The 20,945-nt window shown below is 43.1% G+C and overlaps 1 protein-coding gene across 5 annotated transcripts in view; it reads right to left on the bottom strand.

Moving 5' to 3' along the window:
• The window catches only part of RAB27A (RAB27A, member RAS oncogene family), a 69,721-nt gene that overhangs the window by 39,650 nt on the left and 9,126 nt on the right, over positions 1 to 20,945 (bottom strand). For 2 of the 5 annotated variants that reach the window (XM_084878633.1, XM_084878635.1), the window contains exon 2: positions 12,642 to 12,759. The exons of 2 other annotated variants lie outside the window; for them this stretch is intronic. The gene's annotated coding sequence lies outside the window, so the exon portion shown is untranslated. Of the gene's footprint in view, positions 1 to 12,641; positions 12,760 to 13,261; positions 13,369 to 20,945 lie in introns of those variants that run through there. One more of the 5 variants, XM_084878634.1, reaches the window with a different exon arrangement.

Raw genomic sequence — 20,945 nt, 5'->3', positions numbered from 1 at the left:
AACCACTTTATACTAAATTAAAGCACAGAATATCGTAGAGAGGCACAAAACATTTTTTAATACCAATGATAGAAAAACAAAATTATCTCCACTAACAATCTTTCTCTATGAATTTAGAAGAAATTGCTACTATTGTATTTTATTCACAGAACCCCTTGTACCAGCTTATAACTATGTGATGAGCAATGTTTTACAGGCATACTTTGGAGATATTGTGAGTTTGGTTCTAGAATCACTATAAAGTGAATATTGCAATAAAGTGAGTCACACAATTTTTTTTGTTTCCCAGTGCCTATAAAAGTTATATTTACACTATGTTATGGTCTACTTAGTGTGCAAATATATTGTCTATAAAAATGTACATACCTTAATTAAAAATACTTTATTATTTAACAATGCTAATCACCACCAGAGCCTGCTGGAAAAATAATGCTTAACATAGAGTTGCCACAAACCTTCAATTTGTAAGAAAAAAAAAAATGCAAATTTGTAAAGTGAAATAAAGTGAAGCTAAATAAAATGAGGTATGCTTGTATATAAAAGCTTTGCTATTTAAAACTCCTAGAAAGTTACAGGAAAGAAGAAAAGGAAAGGCACAGGGAAGACGGGAACAGAACAACTCTTCTTGCTGCCTATCAGAGCAGACAGCCTCATGTAAAGGTGGCACAGAATCAGTTCCAGGACTCCACGGGTTACGTATAAATGGAGGTGCCAGAAAGACAGCCAAAGTTACATCAAAGTCAAATACAACAAATTAAGGAGAAGTTCAAGAAAGAGAAAGAGCCGAAGCCGGTTTGGCTCAGTGGTAGAGCGTCGATCTGCGGACTGAAAGGTCCCAGGTTCGATTCCGGTCAGGGGCATATACATTGGTTGTGGGCACATCCCCAGTAGGGGGTGTGCAAGATGCAGCTGATGGATGTTTCTCTCTCATCGATGTTTCTAATTCTCTATCCCTCTCTCTTCCTCTCTGTAAAAAATCAATAATATATATATATATATATATATATATATATATATATATATAATTTTTTATTTATTTATTTATTTATTTATTTATTTATTTATTTATTTATTTATTTTTAAAGGAAGGAGAGAGATGGCTTATGGATTTGGAAGAGAATGTTCCAGGAAATCAGGAGGACAGCTTGCCATACAGACTGGAGTGACCACTTACTTAGCTCAACAGAAATAATAACTAGAAAAGGCCCAAGTAGTTGTCACTTCATCAAAAGTCAAAGAGATTCTCTTAGCTTTGATAAAAACTAACTGGAATTTAAGAAAACATAACCGGTGGGGAGTACCTGTGGGAGGAGCCAGGGCTATGGAAGTCCACCTCTCTATGTAATTGTGAGAACCCTGCAGGAAGAACTGTTTACAAAAAAGCTCTATGGTCCTAACTTCGCTTCCCTCAACTTCCTTCTCCTTTATATAAACATTCCTTTATCTTGGCACACAGAGGGTGCACGTGGCTTGCCATGTCTGCAGGCACTGGGTTGCAACTCTTTCTTTTTCCAGAATAAATCGCTTAGGTAACAAAACACCTCGTTGATATTATTTTTCAGCTGACATCTAAGTCAGGGCAATTTATTCCATCCGCTTGCTCTCCCCTATCCTTAGTCCATTCAGTCTCAGGCTCCCCCTAATTGCTCCAGCCAGGTTCCTTCTGCCCTGGACAGATGGAAAGCCAAGCATCCAAGTTAGAACTTGGTCCTCCAAACCCGAACCTTGTCTTTGAACTCTGTGAACCAAGCCCCTCTTCTCTGAATGCACTTCTGAGAAAGACATACAGTAGATGAAAGCAGAAGGCTAAGAACGCAGAGACTAAAGTGAGTGGGCAATATAATCACTCAGAAAGAATCGAGAGGGGCCTGTTTAAAAAAAAAAAAAAAACACCAGTGGCTAAAGAAACTTCACTATAGATTTACTATATAATAAAGATTATGTGTTCACAGAAAAAGCATGAATCAGGAAGAGAAGGAGCTAAGAGATAAAGTTATAGACAAGAGGAGCATAAAGATAGGAACACCATGAGATGTGAATATCCAAGAGTTTATAAGACATTGATAAGCAACAACTTCGGGAATTTTGTTTTAGTGTCGGAAGGAAATTAAAGAAGCGTGATATTAGAGAATTTTTAATGAGGATGAAATGAGATTCTATATACGAGAGAGCTGACTGCAAAGTAATTTAAAAGGTTTGATAAGACACACAAAAAATTGATCGCATAATTCTACAATCATAGCTTAGGAAATTCACTTTTTAAAGTATAAAGTTAATCTCCTCATACCAACACACTTAATGGCCAAGGTTTATAAGTTTAGTGGGTTTTTGTTTTTGTTTTTTAATATATTTTATTGATTCTTTACAGAGAGCAAGAAACATCAATCATCTGCCTCCTGCACATCCCCTGCTGGAAATGTGCCCACAACCAAGGTACATGCCCTTGACCAGAATCGAACCCGGGACCTTTCAGTCCACAGGCCGGCCAACGTTCTAGCCACTGAGTCAAACCAGTTTCAGCAAGTTTAGTGTTTTGATCTCAGGAATTATCTTTTCATTTAAAAAAATGATATGATCAATGTATCCTTTTTAAGTTAAATTTGCCTATATGTATTTGTACAGCACATAAAAATACAATTGGCATATAGCTATCAAGCAATGAAAATATACTAAAACTTTTAACAATAAACCTCAATAATGTTAATCAATTTTCCCAGCAATGAGTAATCACCTTAAAAATTCACACATAGCCGAAACCGGTTTGGCTCAGTGAATAGAAGGGGTGTCGAACTCAATCAGAGAAGGGGCCAAAATCTAAAATCCAGCCTAAATCGCGGGCCGAATGGTTTACTGAACAGTCATAAACTGACAATGTCATAAACTGACAGCGGAGTGCAGTGATGACAGCGCGGTGCGGGCCACATTGCAAGGCCTGGCGGGCTGGATTTGGCCCACGGGCCTTGTGTTTGACACATGTGGGTCGGCCTGCAGACTGAAAGGTCCCAAATTCAATTCCGGTCAAGGGCATGTACCTTGGTTTCAGGCACATCCCTGGTAGGGGATGTGCAGAAGGCAGCTGGTAGATGTTTCTCTCTCTTCGATATTTATAGCTCTCTATCCCTCTCCTTTCCTCTCTGTAAAAAAAAAAAAAAAAAAAAAAAAAAAAAAAAAAAAAAAAAAAAAAAAATCAATACAATATATTTTTTTAAAAATTCACACATAAATATCCAAGAAAACCTCTTACCTATTTATATGTTAGAGTCTACTGCAAAGAACATAATAGAGAAAACCATTCTACGTAGAAATTACAAGTAGTAGTTTGAGATAGTCTCCATTAATTGCTGGTGCCTCTAAGCAGCTGGAATACACATTCCTTTAGCTCCTCTAAAACATTTCTAAGCTATGAATATTTCTGCCACAGGAAGGAATAGATATTAAAGTTCTATTACTTATAATCTAAAAGGTCTTGATCTTAGGTTCCCTGGAGAAGACAGAAGCTCATAAAAGAACATGGGTACACTTCTACTATAAGGAAATTAGTTCCCCATGCATTCTAGTAGAGACCTTTCACACTTTTGTTTAGATACAAAATGTTTATGAACTCAAGAGATATAATGTGATTTTTCAAACCAAAATCTGAGACATGAAGTCTGCCAGTGTGCTTTTTGTGACCCTTTGGGGAAAAGACAGAGTTGGAAATACAGTTTAGTTGTCAAAGCATTAGAATTTCTACAGCATCTCACTGGTTTATGGAGCAAATGCACACGAACGGGTGACAGGGGGCAGTCCCAGAAACCCCGTGCAGCCGGTCCTCACAACGCACTCTGTGCAGAGGACACACCTGATTCTTTGGGCTCTCTTCACTCCTGCCCACCAGGCTCAGGCGGAGGGCCTCCTGATTCCGTCGTAGAGAAAAGGGGAGGGAAGTTGTTTCCATGGAAACACCCTCACCTACGTGTGCTCCTTTCTCACTGCCTCAGGAATTAACAGAAGGATCACAGATTAAGCCAAATGCTTCTCTGCCCACTCCACTCGCATCCTGGAAACTCGTCCTTCTAAGGCACATCCAACTCTGGACATACCTTTAACCAGTTTCTTCTCAATGTGTCTGAGTGCTTTCCCTGCTTAACTTGATGGGTATTATGCTAATTCTAAGTGCTCCTCTGCCATCTTCAGAGTGTGTCTCATCTCCCCAGTAAACTTGCATTTTTCCTGAAGTCTATCTACTTCTTTTTTAAAAAAATATATTTTATTGATTTTTTTACAGAGAAGAAGGTAGAGAGACAGAGAGTTAAAAACATCAATGAGAGAGAAACATCAATTAGCTGCCTCCTGCACACCCCCCTCTGGGGGTTTGCCCACAACCAACGTACATGCCCTTGACAGGAATCGAACCTGAGACCTTTCAGTCTGCAGGCCGACGCTCTATCCACTGAACCAAACCGGTTTCGGCTTGTCTACTTATTGCTTCGCCACCGACACTCACCAGTGGCTGACAGGAGGCCAGCTGTCACTGAACTGCTAATTGTGTCTGCCATCTGGCTTTCTCTAACAACCTCTTCCTTCCTCTGGTTCCCTCTGTTCCCCGCTGATTTCATTCAGGAGTGACTCAAAAAGTGTCTTGGAGCTCCACTGATAGCTGTTCTTTTTTGGTAAACTAAATTATATTTGCGTTCAATTCAGCAGTATTTAACAAGCAGCTTTTACCTGCCCAGCACTGTGCTAGGAGCTATGAATGGCGGTCACTCTCCTCACAAATTCGTAATTGGGATGAGGAGGCAAAATGAGCTCCTTGTCAACAAAGGACAAGTAAGTCAAGATAATAAGGGAGAAAAATGTCTGGTACATCGTATAGACCACCCAGCACAGGACATCAAAAGTGAAACAGAGGGCCCTGGCCAGAGAGCTCAATTTGTTAGAGCATTGTCCTGATACGCCAAGGTTATGGGTTTGATCCTGGTCAGAACACATAGAAGAATCAACCAATGAATGAATGCATCAATAAGTGGAACAACAATTCTCTCTCTCTCTCTCTCTCTCTCTCTCTCCCCCCCCTCCCCCATCCTGATTTTTTTTTTTCCAGTGAAGTGGGCTAGTGGTCAGAAAACCTTCACTCTGCTTCTTACTTCCTAGCTGTGTGACCTAGGGCCAGTCACCTCACCTCTCCCACCTCTCCCAGCCTGTTTGCTCCAAATGGCAATATTCCAATTAAAGATTATTGGAATTAAAGGATACATTGGGTGAAGGCATTTTATAAACTGTAAGCTGCTGGGTACATACATGTAAGATGGTGGTTTTATAAGACAAGAGGACCCTTGGCAGTCAGAAAGACAGAACTATCTGACCAAGGCTTCAAGCAGGAGCCAGAGCCTGAGCTGAGCACCTTCAAAGTCATGAAGGGTGTAGCTGGATGGGGAGGGAGAGGAAAGAGCATGTTTGGTGCAAGAGCTTGTTTTCACTTCAATGTGACAAGTATTGAGAGCCCTGTTGACGACCTCACATGCTACAAATGTCAGGAAGATGCCACTGTTCCCCTCAGAGAGACACAAGAGAAATGCACAGCTATCAATCATCCCTGGAGGAATGATTCTGGGGCGATGAGGCAAGCTGAAGAGGGCTAGAAGACAACCATCAGTGTGCGGCGTCCTAGTCCCAGCTCTGCTAGCAGGTGTGTGAGCCCCTGTGGCTCACCACCTCCTCCTGGCCTTTCCTTCTCAAATAGGAAATAAGAGGTTTAAACTCAGTGGTCTCTTCCCTACACAAACTCGCTATGCTGTGTGATGCCGGGTTCAAAGTCCAAACTTCAGCCATGAGGAATGTAAATGGGGTCCTGGCGGCAGCTGTCCTTTGTATCCCCTCTCACTCCTTAAAGCCCAGGTAAGGGCAACAGCAGTGAAGATGAAACAAAGGAACCTATGCAGCATTAATTTTCAAATAATATAATGCATTGCTCCATTGGGGAGAAGAAGAATTGAGAGAGAGAGAGAGAGAGAGAGAGAGAGAGAGAGAGAGAGAGAGAGAGAGAGGGAGGGAGGGAGGGAGGGAGGGAGGGAGAGAGAGAGAGAGAGAGAGAGAGAGAGGGAGAGAGGCTGAAAGAAATGCCTGAAAACCATCCCCATTCCCTATGGTCCCACATTATCTCTGTCCTTGGGAGTGAAAGGTCCCAAAAGAAGACTATCACTGGGCAAACCACGCAAGAGGGAACACGCAAGACCCAGGGCCACAGCAGGATGTTCTCGGCTGAAGTAAATGACAGGATGTGATGGGCAGTCCCTGCCGTTCCCATGAAATGTCATTTGCAAACATCATTCCTCGGCGGTAAGGTATTTTATCCGGCGGTAAGGTATTTTATCCGGCAATAAGGAAGGGGAAAACGTCAGCGAAGACAACTGGATGTCACTTTGGCTCCACACATTCTCTCCCCGGGGAAGCCTTTATGAAGGCATCTACTCATTCAAAACTTAGCCCTGGCCCCTCATTATACACCACCCAGCTGGCTACACATTAATGAAAACACAGACTGCCCAGGAGTAATGTCATCTTCCTTCAGCCTCCATCTCAGTCTCTCTCATTTGGCTTGAAATAGCTACCATTTTACCACTGATGTTAAGAAATGGCATGCCAAAACCTTCTCTGATTACTGAATTCCGGTGGGTTTTCAGAGGAGAATTAGCCACATCTCCCCATTTTCTTACTCTCATTTAAAACGCCTCTGCTATATGTCTGTGTGTCTCCTGATGCAAGCCAGCAAGAGTTTCCCCAGAAAATTGCAGCCCAACCTTCTTCATCTATTCGTAGGACAAATTGGGGCAAACGCTCATGACTAAGGGCAACAGATCTAGGGGCTCTAGCAATGCCAGATCCTGTCCATCCACCCCAAGAGAAGAGGGGTGCAATAAATGTCTCAACACAACTTCAGGGCACAGGCACACCACAGAGGCTCTGCTCTAGGTAGGTAGTGTGGAATTCCTGGGATTAGGGCATATGAATGTTCAGTAATACAAAATAATTTCAAATTGTTGTCCAATATACTTGCTTTATGCTCCCAACTTCACATCTTCAACAACATTTGGTATTTGTTGTCAGACTTCTCAAAATGGTAACATATTGTGATCTAAATTAGCATTTCTCTGATTGTTAATGTGGTTGAGCATCTGTTTTTAATTTGTTGGCCATTCAGGTTCTGTTTATGGAAAAGCACATTGATATGTTTTCCCTGTTTTTCTATCGGGTTGTCTTGTCTTAGGAACATGCAGGAGGGAGTTCTTCCTACATTCCTGATGCTAGTCCTTCATCAGTTATAGATGTAAATATCTTCCTGTTTGTGGTTTGCCTTCTCACTTTTTTAATGGCTCACTTTTCAAGCAGTCTAATCTAGCTATCTTTTCTTTGATAGTTGTTTCTGATAATATCCTGTCGAAGAAATCCTTCCTTCCTTACTGGTAAGGAGATAAAAATATTCTTCTACATCATTTCCTGTAGGTGCTACCATTTACATGTAAGTCTTTGATCCACTGGTAATTTATTAAGGCATATGGAGGGATTTGCTTTCATTGTTTTTCTCTGAATGTTACCTAACTATCATAGTACCATTAATTGAAGAAAAAAAATTCAACATATATGGTCAGATCTGTTTTAGGGTTCTCTCTTCTGTCCCTTTGGTCATTTTCACTACCCCATGGGCCAAGGTCACAAGGCCTTAATTACCAGGACTTTACAATACAACTTTATGTCTGGGAGGATTAGTCCCCTCCACTGTACTATGGACATTCTTGACCTTTCACACTTCCATCAAAGTTCCACATAAATTCAATCTATAGATGAAATTGAGAATACTAACATATTCATGATATTAACCCTACCTATCTGTGTCCATGTATTTATGTCTTTTAAATGCCTTTAAAACTATTGTCAATAAATAAATTCTCTTCAGAAAGATCTTACACATCTTTAGACTTGTTGATACTTTATATTTGTGTCACTATTGTGAGCAATATCATACATATCTTCTATTTATTACTTAGCCATACTAATGCTAATGCTTTGTTAGCTAAAAATATTACATTTTGCCGAAACCGGTTTGGCTCAGTGGTAGAGCATCGGTCTGCAGACTGAAAGGTCCCAGGTTCAATTCCGGTCAAGGGCATGTACCTTAGTTGCGGGCACATCCCCGGTAGGGGGTGTGCAAGAGGCAGCTGGTCGATGTTTCTCTCTCATCGACGTTTCTAGCTCTCTATCTCTCTCCCTTCCTCTCTGTAAAAAATCAATAAAATATATTTAAAAATAAAAATAAATAAATAAAATAAAAATATTACATTTTGTTTATCCTTTCTACTCTCTATATCTTTTATTTTTGTTTTCTGTCTTACTGTGCTAGTTATGATCAACAAAAGTATTGAATAGACAGTTCACAGGATGATATATCAAATAAGCATTATCCTTTAAAGGGAATAGACACTATCAACAAAATGGTCATTGATACCAATCTGATAAAAATATAACTGATTTTTTATGGAATTAAGTAAGGGCTTCTAGACATAAAAATATAGACCAAGCTTAGAGCCATGAGAAGGGAGCAAGTACTGGTGTGACTGACTGGGAGGATGGGAAAGTATTCATACTTGCAAAGGAGTAAGACAGGGAAAGGTTATGATGCATTTGGGGGACATCGATAAATGGATGTGACTAATGGGCGCATGGGGACAGGAGAAGGTGTGTCCAAACAGAGGCTGGAAAGATGGGAGTTTGGGATCTAGACTTGTAAGGATTCCTATATGGCACTAACATGTTTCCATTTCCTCTGAGCCAGTGGTCAGCAAACTCATGAGTCAACAGAGGCAAATATCAACAGTACAACGACTGAAATTTCTTTTGAGAGCCAAATTTTTTAAAAGTTAAACTTCTTCTAATGCAACTTCTTCAAAACAGACTCGCCCAGGCTATGGTATTTTGTGAAAGAGCCACACTCAAGGGGCCAAAGAGCCACATGTGGCTCTCAAGCTGCAGTTTATCAACCACGGTTGTAGGCAACGGAAAGCCACTGCAGGCTTTTGTGAAGGGGAGGGACACAAGGTTTGTGCCTGAGAATGATGTCTCTGGCAGCCACATGGGGACTGGGAATACACAGAGGATCAGGAGGCTATGGGGAATGATGTGACTTGTTTCAGTGATGGTGAAGATAAAGAGGAAGGGATTAATTCAAGATATATTTAGGAGGAAGAAAAATCAGTATAACTTCTTAACTGATTGGACGAGGCGTTAAAGATAACCAAAACTTCTAGCTTGGTAACTGAATGAATAGTATTATCATTAAGTAAGAGGAAAAGATGATTTGAGATTATCATAATTAACATGTATTGAGTGCTTTTCTAAGCCCTTTTAAATACTAATTTAATCCTCACAGCAACCCAATGAGCTCTCTAATTTACAGATGAAAAAACATGCACAGGAAGGTTAAGTAAGTTCTCCCAGGTCACACAGCCAGTAAAAAGCAGAGCCAACATTTGAACCCAGATACACTCTCAACTACATTATATTCTCTGGGACACGTCCAACTAAATCTCCCTCCTGTCTGAGGGACATCCAGGGTCGTGTTTAATTGGCATTTGGAAAACTAAAGTAGGACACAAAAGAAAAATAAGTTAACAGTATGGATTTTAGAGTCATCACCGTAGTTGATTTCTTGAGGCCAAGGGAGTGATTATAAAGACATTTAGATTGGAGAGAGAGCCAAACTATCAAAATCCATAAGAGAGATCCAAAAAGAACACCAGGAAGGAGGTTTTGTAAATGATAGTCCGTAAGCTGGACAATCACCACAGCGCAGAGGTACGAGCTTGAAAAGTCTGGACTTTCTGCTTCTTGTGAAGCAGGGGACCCATTCCATATTGCCGAATGACGAATCTAGCATTCACACCCAAAGGATCCCTGCACAAACTACATGGAGGAGAACAAACGCCCGATACAGCATGGAATGGGAAAAACAAACAAAAAATGGATGCTCTCAGCTCCTGCATGATTTGTATCTGTGTTTGAGCAAAGTGGCTCCTGTCTCCAGAGGCAGCAACAAGGCCAACTCCTCTCTCAAGCAGCACCCTCATCTCCTTCATCACCTCCCTCCCCTCCCACCCGCACCAGCCCAGCCTCTGCGCAGCCACCAAAGGGCAGGGACCTTGCCAGGACACAGCCGCACCAGAAACGTAGAGGAAACAGGAAGCTGTCCTATTGCAAAGACACGATGATGGAAGAAGAATGGCTTCTGCAAAAATGAGCTTTTGCTTTGAATGGGCACATTCCATGACTTATTAGCTATCACATATGCTGTAGCCTGAGCTCCAGCTCTAAATCAACCAGGCGCAGAGGGAAGGAGGGGGAAATAATAATAGAGAAAGATGGGCAGATCTCTGAGGAAGCTTTAATCCTAACAAGGGGAAACAGAAGCCGAGGAAGTGGTGAGCATTTCCTCTCTGAGCTCAGGTACTGAGGGCCTGAGGAGGGCAGAGGCCGAACCAGCAGCAGAGGCGGCCCTGGGCTCTGAGACCCGCTCACTTGCGCAGGTCCTGGTTGCCATGGCGCCATCGGCTAGCTGGCAGCCTTCTCTTCAGCCACAGTTTCTGTCTTGTGGGCAGCAGCAGGAAAGAAGAAAAAAATGCTTGTATTCTAATGGCTGCTAGGTCACTGAATACTTGGTCTTGGAAGAACAAGGAGAAAATGTAAGAGACAGAGAAAACAACCAAGACAAGATTAAACCCCTTTGGAATGTTTTAAATCCAATCTGGACATTCTCCCTCATGAAAAAACATTCCTCCCTAAAGCTTTTTTTTGGGGGTGGGGGTACCTGTAATCCAAGAATCTTGACAGAGAGTGTTTCAGCTTTTTACCAAGGCTATTTCCCACGGTGATTTCTGAACAGATGAAAAGCATGAACGTGTGGCAAAGAAAACAAAGCGAGGCATTGGTCAGCACGCCACAGTGGAAGGCGGGACACTGCCTTTGCTCTGACACTAACCGGCCAAATGACACTGGCACTTCCAAATCTCAGTTTCTTCATCTGTGAAATGGGGAGGTTTTACTAGATGGATGTAAGGATCCTCCACTCTGCCAGCCTATGCTGAGGGGACTCAGGAGTCAGAGAGCCCTTCCAGGTCCCTCTCATAGGGCATTCGGCTGCTCATATGCCAGGACTCTGGTTGTGCCCAGGGACCCCTGACTGTGAGAGTGACCACAACTCAATGGAAAAGACAAGTAAACACACACAGGACACAGGAAGTTACACCCAATGTTTGATTAGTGGTCGGCAAACTGTGGCTCGAGAGCCACATGTGGTTTGCCGCTCTGTTGACTGATGAGTTTGCCGACCACTGGGATAGGGGCTTAATCACAAGGAACAACAACAGCCTGTAATTATTGGAATCGAGAGTCTAGGTCAGTGGCCGGCAAACTCATTAGTCAACAGAGCGGCAAACCACGGCTCGCGAGCCGCTTGTGGCTTGTGAGCCTCGGTTTGCCGACCACTGGATTAAACCAACGTTAGTGGGCAGAGGCATGTCTCATTCATCTTCACACACTCGACATCCAACACAGTCTAGGCCCTTGGCTAACAAATAGTTATTGAGTGCACTTGCAGGCACATCTTTAGAATATGATATTATTAAATATTTCAACTATGAGTTGAACTGTGTTGCCCCAAAATTCATAGGCTGAAGTCCTCTCTCCTCGTTCTTCAGAATGTGACCTTATGTGAACACAGGGCCTTTAGGGAGATAGTCCAGCGGTGGGCCCTGACCCAGTATGACTAGTGTTCTTAGAAGAAGAAAGCTGGACACAGACACGCATAATCGAAAGATGACAGGAAGGGACTCGGGAGAAGACGGTCACCCACAAGCCAAGGAGAAAGGCCTCAGAAGGCGCCAGCCCTGCCGACACCTTGCTCTCAGACTCCTGGCCTCCAGAACCGAGACAATAAATGCCTGGTGTTGAAGCCCCCCATTTGTAGAACTTTGTTGTGGCAACCCTAGCAGACAAGTGGTACAAATCCAAAAGTAGTGAAATGTGCTTCAAATTCATCACCCAGATCTTTCATTACTGCATACTAATTACCACCCAAAATCTACGCGCTCTTCCTTACATAACCACGATGCTACTACCAAACCTAACAAGATGAAGGCAACTTTAATTCATAGGAAAGATAAACCTTATAAAAATACAACTTATACCAAAAGACATACTTGACATAAAAGCTATTGATAATATTAAAAACAAAATCCCAATAAGCTTGAATTTTTGTGAAAAAATATCCTCAGAGGATGAACAAGACTCAGAGAACAATTCAATTCCTTAGTCAGCTCTCCTAATCAACATCCTATCTGAGAATAAAAACCTGACACTTTATTAAAGTACAGAAAAGAAAGGAGATATACAGTCAGTGTTCATACCCCCTCTCTGGTCATTGAAAATGCGCTTTTCTCAAACTAAACTCAAGAAATTTAGCAGACCTCTTAAAGTCTTTGATTTAAAAAAAAAAAAATACCAATATGTGCAGTGGTAGTCTATGTTAAATTGCACACACTTTAAGTGCCTGAAAGTGACATGGCAGAACTCAAAAGCTTAAAAAAAAAAAAAAGATAAATGTAAAACCATACCTTGACAAAGTATAAATCCTCAGTTGTTTTTCTAAGACTTGAGAGACTGGAGTTCCCAACACTTCAACAATTAGACAACTTCCAATCACATGTCCTCTTCAAAAAGCTTACTTTTTGTCTAATACAAAGAGAAATGTTAAAGTCAGAATCGCCTCCTTACAAAACTTTTTCAAAAGAGTCTTTTGAAAAGCAGTTTGCTCCATCAACTTTCAAAATCAGGCATCGCTGCAAAAACCACAAGCCAGCTAATTAGGCTCAGCTGTTCGTCATATGGTCTGCAGACCAGTCAAGTGATTTTACCCTTTCAGGCTCTCTAAAACCTGGTCTGACCGGCCTCCCCGGCAGAAGGCGGCTTCTTGTGTTAAAGGCTAGTCCGTACTTCAACTCGTTCTCTTCCCCCAATCAAATAAGTTGAACATTTGTTTTCTTGAGCAAACATCTTTAAAAGTATCTTGTTCTCAAGCCCCTCCAAGGAATAAAGGACACACATGGATGTGGTGGAGGGAATGGGGCTAAGATGACTGACTAGAACTCTTGCTTGTGGCCTCCAGACCCATAAGTAAAACTACTTGCTGGGAGGGTCACCCAGATATCTTTCTGGCATCTCAAATGCAACTTACCGCCTTTGCTCTTCTCCCCGGCCCTGCTTCAAAACCACTTCTCTGTGTGTGTTGAATAACACAATCCCAGCAATCACCCAGCCAGAAATCAGATGGTCCTCATTGGCTCCTCCCGTTCTTCCCCACCCACTTCCGATTGGCCACCCCATTGAAGGGATTGTTCCTTCTCTCACCTTATTCCAAGCTTTTATTTCCCATCTGCTGGCTAAAATTAACCATTTATTTGGTTTTCTGGCCCTCATCCTGGCCCCACCCCTGGCACGTCCTCCATATGCACCCGAAGTGAACTTTCCAGAAGACAAACAGGAGCCCAGCACTGTCCTCTGTAAAACCTGCCAACAGCCCCCACAACCTCCACAATGGAATCCCACTCCTTAGGCTTCTGCCTTCAGAGTTTCTTACTCCTCCCCGCCTCCTGCCTCCAGCACCAGAATTATTTGTAATTCTCTAAACCAGTGGTTTTCAAAATGTGACATCAGTATCATCCGCATCACCTGGGAAACTGTGTAAAATGCACATGTTGGGGCCCACCTCAGGCCTGCTGAACCAGGAATCCCAAGGATGGGGCAGCAGTCTGTGTTTTAACAGCCAGCCAGGTGATTCTGATACATGCTGAACTGAGCCTCTGATCTGGATCCGCCAAGCTCTGTTCCCAGGAGACTTACCCTTTGGCTCCTCCTTCTAAGGAGCAATGCTGAGTTAGATGCCTCTTCTCCATACTTTTTCCTCAAACTGGTCAACCCTGTATAATTCAGACTTTTTCCTGGTTGGTTGGTGAATATCAGGAATTGTGTCTTAATTGATGCACTCATTCCACCATCATTTGTTGAACACTTACCTGACACTGAGATAGATGCCAGACATAAAATTAGTGACTTTGCCACTAGAAGCCACCCTGACTTTAGCAGCTCAAAGTGTCACTGAAGACTCTACCTATCCAATTTACAAAATCCCATCACCAACGGAAAGAACTGTGGGAAACTAAAGAAGTGGACGTAATCAGTCTGACATCTTTCATGGTAACAGAATTTTTGGTTCACATCTGATGCCGACTCAGATGTATAGACTCAGATGTATAAAGGGGAAAAGTGCATTTTCATGAAAACTTATGTACTATTCTTTATTACCTCACAGCAACCTTTGACTTTGGAGAATAATTTAGTAGAGGAATGTAGCAAGATTTTTATTTACTTTTTAAAATATATTTTGATGGATTTCAGAGAGGAAGGGAAAGGGAGAGGGGAGATCAAAACATCAATGATGAGAGAGAATCATTGATTGGCTGCCTCCTGCATGCCCCTCAATGGGGATCAAGCCCATAACCCGGGTATGTGCCCTGACCAGGAATCAAACTGCGACCTTCTAATTCATGGGCCGACACTCAACCACTGAGCTACACTGGTGTGGCTATAGCAAGATTTTTAAATCCCAGATTAAAATTTATCAGAGTTAGCTTCATCTAATTACAGAAGTTGAATAAAGTTTCATATTAGCACTTCTCAGCTTTCATCTTGCATAGGACTCTCCTATGGGTTTTATTATAATCCTAATTATGATTCAATAGGAATCTGAATATCTGACAAGCACTCAGGTGATGCTGGGTAATATTAATGCACCCAGTCGTGGAATTACACTTTGAGTAAACAACCCCATTTTTCATAGAACTATAAGTCTATCCAGGAAAGCAACAACACCTTTTTTGACCCCTCTGCATGGAAAGCTTTCTAAAATGTCTTTCAGACTTCAGGATAAAGGTGACATCCAAAACACACACATTTAGTTCTGCTACCTTCCCACACCTCACTAATATAACAATAAAGGGATTGTATTTAGATATAAACTCACAAAGACAAAGTGAGTAGAAATAACAGCATTAAAATATTGGAAGCTAGAGCCAAAACCAGTTTTGCTCAGTGGATAGAGCGTTGGCCTGCAGACTGAAAGGTCCCAGGTTCGATTCCGGTCAAGGCTATGTGCCTTAGTTGTGGGCACATCCCCAGTAGAGGATGTGCAGGAGGCAGCTGGTCAATGTCTCTCTCATCAATGTTTCAATCTCTCTCCCTTCCTCTCTATAAAAAACCAATAAAATATATTTTAAAAAAATATTGAAAGTTAGAAAGTAGATGGACATGAGGTAAGGGATTAGCAGACCAGGAAAGGTGACTCATCTGCCAGGAGGGAAGGCCAAGAAGCAACTCATCACTAAATCTCCAGGAAGGCTCAGCCTTTGGAGCCTGAACATCCCTGGAGGTGGGGGAGGGTAAAGTTACTGCTGAAAGTGGTGGAAGTCTGCTTAGATCCCAGCCTTGTGATGCCTCCAGGTCTGGCAGAAGTCGAAGATTTATTCTCTGGAGAGAGTAAAACTCTGAGGGTCAAACTCTTGGAGGCTCTTGGAGGCATACCAACTTCAGTGGAGACAGAGGGAGGCAGTGAGAAGTTACATAATAAATATTGAGACGCCCCACCCCACCACCACCCACCTACACGATGACTTCAGAATGCAGGCGTCCTCCACCAACCATGTCCAAATGATCTTCTCTGGACAATCTGCCCAACCCAGGAGGAAAGGCCTAGGATAAAAGGAGCCAACAACGTACTGATCTAACTAAAGCTATGATGCGCTGTGGTAGGAAGGAGGAGATGGAAACGGTACACAAGTGTAATATAGGTAGGTAGAGAACCAAGCTAAAATTCTCTTTTCCATAGTAAAGTGTCAATGGGTAATGCGTAAAACTGAAAATGACAACCCAAGAATGTCATTAGAGACAGAGGCTGCAACTACCAGCAAGCATCAACTAAGAATTGAAAGTGGGTGACTCTAAGGAGCAGGAAATGAGCCGGGGGAGGGGACTCTGATGGTTTTTTGCCACAGGCTTTGTAGATCTACATCCATGTGTGATCTTGATAAAAACTTTTAAGTTAATACAAAAGAAAATGAATGTCCGTACTTTAATATTTTTTTCTCAGCTGATTCGGGACATCACAATGAACATCACTAACTTGCTGTGCTCGGGGTCTGGGAAGGACTCACACTGAAGCGGGATGTTGAGGACCAGGCTCTGGAAAGAGGCTGTCTGGCTTTGAATCTCAGCGATGCCACTCACTGACTGTGTGAGCCTCAGCAAGCCACTTAACCTGCCTGTGCCTCAGTGTCCTCATCTGTGGAGCGGATGTTAATTTGTAATAATTTAGTATTTAATTAAATGTAATAATCTAATACCTATAACGTACTTAGTGTTTGGCACATAGTAAATGTCCAATAATAGTTGTTCTTGTTGAGGTATGTTTGCCCCTGTAATAAATGCCTCCTGACCTCTGTACCGATTGTGCTTTTTTAATTGGTTTATTTCATTTTCCCTGGCCACACTTTTCTAGAATCACCCATTCCCCTTTCCAATGTGCAGTTTCTTTACTTTAAAATATATTTTTATTGATTTCAGGGAGGAAGGGAGATGCAGAAACATCAATGATGAGGGAGAATCATCCATCTCTTCTGCCTTCAACATGCCCCTACTAGGGATCGAGCCTGTGACCTCCTGGTTCATAGGTCAACACTCTACCACTGAGCAACATTGGCCAGGCCAATGTGCAGTTTCTAATTGACAAGACATCTGGAAAACAAACGACCAAGCTTACTAGAACTGTGTATAGAGTGTATAAAATAGAAGATAATGGGCACTAAGAAATCTGAGGCTGATTGGCAAATTTCAATATAGGAACCAGCTGTCTGACAGTGTAGAACCCATTGGGTTTACTTCCTGTCACCTGTGGGTCAGCAGCTGGTGACTTTCAGGGTAACCAACCATCCCAGTTTACCCAGGGCGAGCTGGCGGAGTTTCAGCCCTGGAAGTCCTGAGTCCCTGGAAAAACCCAGCACTGGGCAAATCCCTTCATCCTTTAGAGCCTGTTTCATCATCTATAAAATGAAGGCTAATATCTACTTTGAAAGTCTGCTGAGGATTAAATGAGAAGATGCTGTATAATACCTGACACCTAGAAAGCTCTAAATAAATGGTAGCTCTAGCTACTATCCTGTTATTATCTACTCTACTATCAGTGGCAAACAAATTATTATTAGAAACCTAACCTGTACCTTGATGATTTTTTTCTTTGATTTTTTTAAATTTCATATATATATATATATATATATATATATATATATATATATATATATATATATCATTGATATTTTACAGAGAGGAAGGGAGAGGGATAGAGAACTAGAAAGGTTGATGAGAGAGAAACATCGACCAGCTGCCTCTTGCACACCCCCTACCAGGGATGTGCCCACAACCAAGGTACATGCCCTTGACCGGAATCGAACCTGGGACCTTTCAGTCCGCAGACCAACCGACGCTCTACCACTGAGCCAAACCGTTTTCGGCCCTTGATGATTTTCTTACTGGCAAGCTGAAATGTTTGCTCTTGTGCATTTCCTTCCACCCTTGTCCTACACAATCTGTGCAGGAGCGAAGACATATTAAAGGGCTTTAATATTTCAACGTTTCTGACTTTGGCTCTGGGCAGAGGCCAGGTGCCCACCATTTTTTGATATACATTATCTCTCCCACACAGCTTAAGTCTTCAAGCATATTTATGTCAGGGGCTGCTTCTAAACTTCAGACAGAAATCAGCATGCCGCCTCACAAAGAAGGACCTCAGGCATCATACCTGAAATTCTTTTTTTAAAGTTGCACCATTCTTTTTCCCTTCTTAAGGGCACCAAATCACTGTCTCCTAATGGACTGACAACTCACTAACTATGCCAATTCTATCCCTAAAAAATAAAGGCTCTTATCAAACAGATGAAACACCACTTCTGACCTCAAAAGCTGAAGTAACTCAGTTCTCAATAGATATGAATTACAGCCTGGAGAAGATTACCCACATCCGTGCACCCCGCAGCACAAGGGTGAGGCTGCCGTCAGGAAAGTTGCACAATTAGCGGTAGATAGGGAAAGCATCACAAGTTACTCAAAGCCAAGACATGGGCTGGGAACCCTCCAGGAGGCCTCAGAGAGAACACGAACAGCCAGGCATGAGAGAGACTTCTCCCTGTGAGCTCCAAGCTCCCTCCTCCCGGGCTCATGTTCCCTCTGCCAACGTTCCCACCCCGGGCCCGAGGCCTGGGAGCGTGGAACACTGGAGAACCACAGGCGCTCAGAGAAGCCATGAAGGGCATCGGATCCAACCACTGGTAAGGATGAATGGATCCTGGAAATAATTTCTCCAAGTCTGTTCTGATGCCTCTGGCAGCAGGGTCACCTGGGGTTGAGAGGGCAGGGCGGGGCGAGGATGAGCTCCCGACTCCGCCCCACAGGGCGGAGTTATCCCTAGCCCTCACCCAACCAATCAGGGTTAGCTGAGGCAATGACATCACCACCGACCAGAGTAAAACCCCTGGACTGGGCGAAACCCCTGGACTGGGCGAAATTCGGGCTCTCTCCCGCCATGCTGCCGGCGTGAGTGGGACAGAGCCCATGCTAGCATGGAAAAGGCTCTTTTGTTTATTGCATCGGACTCGGCTCCCTGGTGGTCCTTGGGGATCACAAAGTCTGGGCGTAACAGGGTGATCACCTGATGGAAATCCCAAGTCTGAGTTCCACCCAAGCCTCTGCATTGAGAGGGACCTTCAGGCATTTGCATTTATAACAAGCATCTGAGGGGACTCCTGGTGATGCATAATAAGGTTTGAGAGCAGCCGCTCTAGGGAGAAAACATGCAACAATAGCTGGGCAGATGACCTGCAGGGAAGTCCACGTTGAACCACTGCCAGTATCAGATTCCACATCTGTAAAAGGGGAAGACTCACACCTACACAGCAGGATGGTGATGAGAGTGAAAGGAGAGAACAAGTAAGAGCCTCCAGCATGGAGCCTCACACCCAGCTGGTGTCCATAGTTAACCCATCCCCTCTCTTCTTGTGTGCATGCCATTCTAAGGAGGTTTAGGACTATCGGTCCGTTTTGAATAAATGTCACCAGGGAAAGCAGATGGCTGGCTTAAGTTAAAGCCTCGACTTTAATGAGTCACCAGCGCAAAGGCCGAGACCAGCAGATCTAACCCATGGCTGGTGTGTAGAATGTCTGGTGGACAGTGGTTCCCAGGCCTCAATGAGCGTCAGAATCGCCAGGACGGCTTTAACCCAGACGGGCCCCATCTCCGGAGTTTCAGATTCCGGAGGTCTGGGTGGGGCGGCAGACCTGCATTTCTAACAAGCGCCCGGAGCGTGCCCACAGTGTGGGGCCCAGACCACACTCTGATCATCGCTCTATAGCCCCGGATCTAAAATCTAACTGATCTGACACGTGGTAACAAAACAAGAAAACCATGCTGCATGCATTTCCTGTTTGACACCAGGCGGGTTAGTTACATGTAAATAAAGAGAAAAGTAATAAACCAGCAGTTTCCGAGGCTGTGCTGCCTCTGTTCCAGAGAATCTTTCTTACTGTATTTCTTTTCAATTGAAATTTTATTTTTCAATATTATTCTGTACTAGTTCCAGGGGTAAGGAATAGTGTTCGGACAATCATATACGTACAGAGTGGACTCCCTGATATTTCAAGTACCCAGTTGGCTCTATAAATAGTTATGAAGATATTACTAACTATATCCCTCCGCTGTACTTTACATCTCTGTGACTATTCTGTAAGTACCAATTGGTACCTCTTGGTCCCTTCACCTTTTTCACCCAGTCCCCAACCAACCTCCCCATCAGTCTGTTCTCTGTATCTCTGACTTGGTTTCTATTTTGTTTGTTTATTCTGTTCTTTAGATTCCACACATAAGTGACATCATACGGTGTTTGTCTTTCTCTGTCTGACTTATTTCACTTAGCATCCTTGCTGTTTCTTGAAAAGCCCAGAGAGAAGCCTGGGAGAGGTGAATGCCATCTGCCCACCCACTAGCTGTGTGGCCCTGAGGGAGGCCCATGATCTCCCAGCCTCAGTTTACTCCTGGGAACGGAGGTGGGCTTGGTCACGGGCTCCTAAACCTGGTTGTGCGCTGTCAACCCCTACAGCGGCATTTAAAAGAACATGGGTTCCCCAGGCCTAACGAACACTAAATCTGAAACATTGGAACCTCCAAAAGAGAGACTGAAAATGTGCTGCTTTCTGTGGGTTTGTTTTAAATAAAACCTCCCTGTGTGATTTTCCCGGGCGGCCAGTTTTGAGAACCCATTACCAGGGCGATCTTCCAGGCCTCTGCCGGCATTAAAGCCCTCTGATCCTTTTGATTTCTAAGTCCCTGTGCCCCGAGTCTGTGCTTACTGAATAACCTCCTTTTATATACGCTTTCCATGGAGTTTTTACTGCAGGAAGTGAGTACATTAGTTCTCAAAGCAAAGGAACTGGTCTGCTTAGCAGTTCCTTTTCTCATGGATCAATAAACTGGCATCCTGGTTTCAGTATAAAAAATTTTTTAAAAAGCCCAATGTGTGAGGCAAATGAGGAATGACATAGGATGAGGGGCGTCACGGAGGCCAGCAGCGCTCAGATCACAGACCCTCAGAGACCACGGTTAGAACGTGTGGATATTACACCAACTGCAGGGGGAAGCGACTGAGGAATCTGAAACAGAAGAAGGGTGTGACCTGATTTGTATTTTTAAAAGCGCACTTGGTTTTGTGTGAGGAATGGGCTGGGGGAGAAGTGCACGAGGGAGGCAAGAATGGCACCAGAAA

This window comes from Pipistrellus hanaki (genome assembly GCF_964339955.1).
Source record: "Pipistrellus hanaki genome assembly, chromosome: 1".
Lineage (NCBI taxonomy): Eukaryota > Metazoa > Chordata > Mammalia > Chiroptera > Vespertilionidae > Pipistrellus > Pipistrellus hanaki.
This window is presented reverse-complemented; position numbering and strand designations above follow the sequence as displayed.